Here is a 4,826-nt window from a genome sequence, read left to right on the forward strand (position 1 = left end):
GTTTTATTCGGGCTAAAGCATAGGTTCCCCACAATAAATAGGATAACTCAGTCCCTCATATACTCATATGGACTCTAGTCTAGAAAGGTCGCTTTGTTGCCACATCAGCCTATTTAAATCGATCAACAGATGTACTCTAAGATGTCCAACAGATCTTGACTATAGAAGCATTTATACCAAATGTAACAAAAGTACAAGGAAAACACTACATGATAATGGAGACTAGAGTTTTGGCATCCGCATGCATCATCCTTGAGGCCTTTCTATCAACTCGATGGATACGGGCACCAGCAAATCACTCCATTTGTACGTTTGCCACTATCAAATGGGCAAACACATATAACGCATTGGCAAGTCAGGAATCTCAGTTGAGTTTGACTGAAGATTATGACTACACCAAACAAATTATGCACTACCATATTTAAAAATTTTAAAAAAACAACCATTCCTCAACTTCATACATTTTGCAGATCCGAAAGCCGTACTAAGCACATCCAACCTAGTTGTTCCCACTCATTACAAGTTCCCAAAAATCGCTATATAGGTAACTTATATTGACTAGTTGAGGGAAACTATAAAACCAGATGGGAACTAACCCTATTACACATTCTCTCTACCACTTTAAGTGCAATTTTACGGCATCCTAATAACTTGTTTGGCCTGACTGGAGCTTCTACAGAAGCACTATTAAGTGAAGCTATTTGAAAAGGCCCAAACAACTTTTTCCTCAACATACTCCCCAGTTGCTTTCTGCTGCAACAGAAGCACGGAAGCTCTGAATCCAGGCTTCTTCTTTCGGGGTTTAAAAGGTCATTTCTCTTCGCCAAACACTTAACAACTGCTTTTTCAGATTTAAACTGAGCTTCTTTTTTTTTTTTGTTTGAAGCCAAGCGACACAGGCCCTAAAAACACCAATATTTACAAAGCACGATCTAAATCAAATAATTTGAAGTAAAAAATAAAAATCTTTTCCTTCTTATACCTTGTCAAGACCGACGGGTCCGAGCGACGACTTCACGATGTTGGCGACAGCTTGGCATGCCATCACTACAACACACCAAAAACAATCAAAGCAAGAGAGAAAGCGCAAATGAAGGGTTAATCTATGAGAGATCCCAGGAATTCTGAGTGACCGGAGAGGGTCTGGGAGAAGCGGTCGCGTACCGTTCTGGGTGCGGACGTCCTGGCCGGAATGGCGCTCCCCGAGGATGTCCGGCGACTGGGCCGTGATCGCCATCACCGGAGCTTGTTTCGAAGGTGGGGAGGGGAGAAACCCTAGATTTACTACTCGAAAAGAGGGAGTCGAGGGGAAAAGGGGGGAGGCGGGAGAGAGGGAGAGGGGGAGCCTACAAAACCAGAGGGGAACTAACCTAGTAAACTGTGGCACATAAAACCAGATGGCAACTAAACTACTTTTATTGGCTAGTGTAACGACCTGAAGCAGTACTAGTAGTAGTAGTAGTAACAGAGGAGAGGAGGTAAGTATAACAACCGGGGAGAAGAAGAGAAGCAATAGTGGTAGTTAGTAGAAGAAAAGTAGTAAAAATCGCAACTTTACTAGTTAAAATGGAGAATAAAAGTGGCAGCAGCAGGTTGGTGAAGGAGCGAGCTCGGCAGGGTGAACCGGCGGGAAGGGCGCTCAGGCGAAACTCCGGCGGACGACGAGGAAGGACGGCGCTGCGGGCGCGGGCGCGAGCGCGAGAAGCCGACCCAGACCCACAGCGTCTTCTGGGAGACTTGGCGGCCGGCTCACGCCGCCATCAGCATGCCCCGCTTGAGGTCGACGCCGGCGTCGCAGGCGGGGGCGGCGGCGGTGGAGAAGATGGGAGGAACGCGAAAGGAGAAGGAGGTTTCGACAGGATCTAAGGATTTGGGGAAGATGGAAGCCTTGCGGGTCGGATTGGCAGATCTCCGGAGCGGAGGCTTAAGGCGAACCCACTATCCGCAGGATGATGGATAGTGCGGAGAAGGCGGACCCGCGACCCGTTCGTCCGCTTACCCGCTTATCATGCAATTTCGGACCGAGCAAGCCAGCGAAGGCCCAGTCCGCGAGCGAGTTCCAGCCCAGCCAGCCGAATTCCCATTTTTACCTCTTTTGCAGTTTAGCCTCCCATTGGATAGTTTACTTTAATTTCAGTACTAAGTTGTAGAGAGTATATATACAAGAATGTAATTACAACAGGATTATGAATGAAATGAATTAGTCTATTTTCTCCCCCAAAAGTTCTTCTCCAAACCCTTCTTCTTCTCCACTATTTCTCTCCCAATTTCTTATCCCACTCTCCTCTATCTCTATCTCTAATCTCTATCCCTAATTCTCTATCTCTATCTCTATCTCTTTTCTCTTCTCTCATCTCTATCCTAATTCTTTACCTGAGTTTTACCAGAATTGCGGCGGCAACGCTAGTAGTAATCCCCCTCATCCCCGTCGCCTTCCTCGCCTCAGCGAATCCTCATCACAGGCGAGTTGCGACGGGTCAGGGATATTACAGCTAGTTGAGGGAAACTATAAAACCAGATGGGAACTAACCTATTGCACATTCTCTATACCACTTTAAGTGTAATTTTACGGCATCCTAATAACTTGTTTGGCCTGATTGGGGCTTCTACAGAAGCACTATTAAGTGAAGCTACTTGGAAAGGCCCAAACAGCTTTTTCATCAACATACTCCCCAGTTGCTTTCTGCTGCAACAGAAACGCGGAAGCTCTGAATCCAGGCTTCTTCTTTCGGGGTTTAAAAGGTCATTTCTCTTTGCCAAACACTTAGGTGCTGCTTTTTCAGATTTAAAATGAGCTTCTTTTTTTTTTTTTTGAAGCCAAGCGACACATGCCCTAAAAACACCAATCTTTGCAAAGCACGGTCTAAATCAAATAATTTGAAGTAAAAAAGAAAATTCTTTTCCTTCTTATACCTTGTCGAGACCGACGGGTCCCAGTGACGACTCACGATGTTGGCGACAGCTTGGCACGCCATCACTACAACACACAATCAAAACAAGAGAGAGAGCGCAAAATGAAGGGTTAATCTATGAGAGATCCCACGAATTTGGAGTGATCGGAGAGGATCTGGGACAAGCGCTCGTGTACCGTTCTGGGTGCGGAAGTCCTGGCCGGAATGGCGCTCCCCGAGAATGTCCGGCGACTGGGCCATGATCGCCATTATCGGAGCTTGTTTCGAAGGTGGGGAGGGGAGAAACCCTAAATTTACTACTCCGTTCGGGAAAAGAAGGAGTCGAGGCGAAAAGGGGGGAGGCGGGAGAGAGGGGGAGCCTAGAGAGTTCGAAGTGGCGAATGAAGCTCGCAGGGTTGGGGTTTTGCAGTTTTTGTGGGAGAAACAAGGAGGGGAGGTCGGGTATAGATTTGTGAACTTTTTTAGGCCGGGTTGGGCTGGGCTGGGCTGGACTGGGCTGGCACATCAACCAAAAAGAGCTAACATCTGCACCATCTAGGCTGTGTTGAGGTGTGATTTGGGCGGTTTGAAGCAATGTTTTTTTTTTTCTCAATTGATGTAGTTTTCTCTTTGTTTTTGCATCCAACATGATTGCGGTTCAAGTCAACGTGTAAGATTTGTACGTGAGAATTATCAACGCATGAGATGTGTATGTAGGAAGTTTTAGCTATATATATTAAAAATATATTAGGGTGCGTTTGGTTCCACATAAAACTGTGGAAAAAAAAATTTCGGTGGAAAAAATGTTTTACGTCGTTTATGCTTGGTTTGTAGAAAAAGAAAAGTAGTTTTCCACGATGGTTGTTTGGTTGAAAGGAAAAAAAAAAAAGAAGTTATAAATAAAAATTATTATATATATATTTTTTCATTTTACATTTTTTATATTATTAATATATAATTATTTATCATATTATATATATTAGTATTATAGTTTATATTTATAAATAAAATATATTTAAAATATATTATGCAATGATTAAATATATAATATAATATATAATAGTATATATTTAATACTATAAAATAAATTACTGGATATAAAATATTATATAATACATATATTTATAAATAAAATATTATTTTTAAAATATTTATACATATATAAATATATATATTTATATATATATATATTATATATATTATATACATAAGAAAGGAAGATGGGGGAGAAAGGTCTACCGCACTCCAGTGGACCTCTCTCAAAAATTTTTTCGAGAACTAGCTATTACAGAGATAGGTACAAGTATGGGGATAAGAAAAATAGCGTTTGGATGAAAATTAGGTTGTTCCCGGGGATAAGAAAAATATTAGGTAGTTTTATATAGAAAATGAAGGTGTTGGTGGGGATAACTGAGAACTACTATTCTCGGGTAAAAAATTTGCGTTTGGGTATAAAGGGGGGATAAGGGCCTATCCCTATCCCTATCCCCTAACCAAACACTGCCAGAGAGTTCGAAGTGGCGAATGAAGCTCGCAGGGTTGGGGTTTTGCGGTTTTTGTGGGAGAAACGAGCAGGGGAGGTCGGGTATAGATTTGTGAACTTTTTTGGGCCGGGTTGTGCTGGGCTGGGCTGGCACATCAACCAAAAAGAGCTAACATCTGTACCATCTAGGCTGTGTTAAGGTGTTATTTTTGGGCGGTTTAAATTTTGAAGCAGTGTTTTTATTTTTCTCAATTGATGTAGTTTTCTCTTTGTTTTCGCATCCAACGTGTTTGCCGTTCAAGTCAACGTGTAAGATTTGTACGTAAGAATTATCAACGCATGAGATTCCTACAAATCTTAATTTAAAGATGAAATTCCTACAAAATCAATGACTAGTGCTACTAGGGACATTCTAGTTTAATTCCCTACTATATATAAATGTCAACTGGCCA

The 4,826-nt window shown here is 42.3% G+C and overlaps 1 long non-coding RNA gene across 1 annotated transcript; it reads right to left on the minus strand.

Annotated features, from left to right (window-relative positions):
* Positions 1-10: 10 nt before the first annotated feature.
* LOC109705293 lies at positions 11-1,855 on the minus strand. Its single transcript, XR_002214687.1, has 3 exons — positions 1,165-1,855; positions 983-1,047; positions 11-318 (listed from the first exon to the last, which is right to left on the minus strand). It is a non-coding gene; the product is annotated as an uncharacterized LOC109705293 (long non-coding RNA).
* Between the last annotated feature and the right edge of the window lie 2,971 nt (positions 1,856-4,826).

Source organism: Ananas comosus, unplaced genomic scaffold, assembly GCF_001540865.1.
Source record: "Ananas comosus cultivar F153 unplaced genomic scaffold, ASM154086v1, whole genome shotgun sequence".
Lineage (NCBI taxonomy): Eukaryota > Viridiplantae > Streptophyta > Magnoliopsida > Poales > Bromeliaceae > Ananas > Ananas comosus.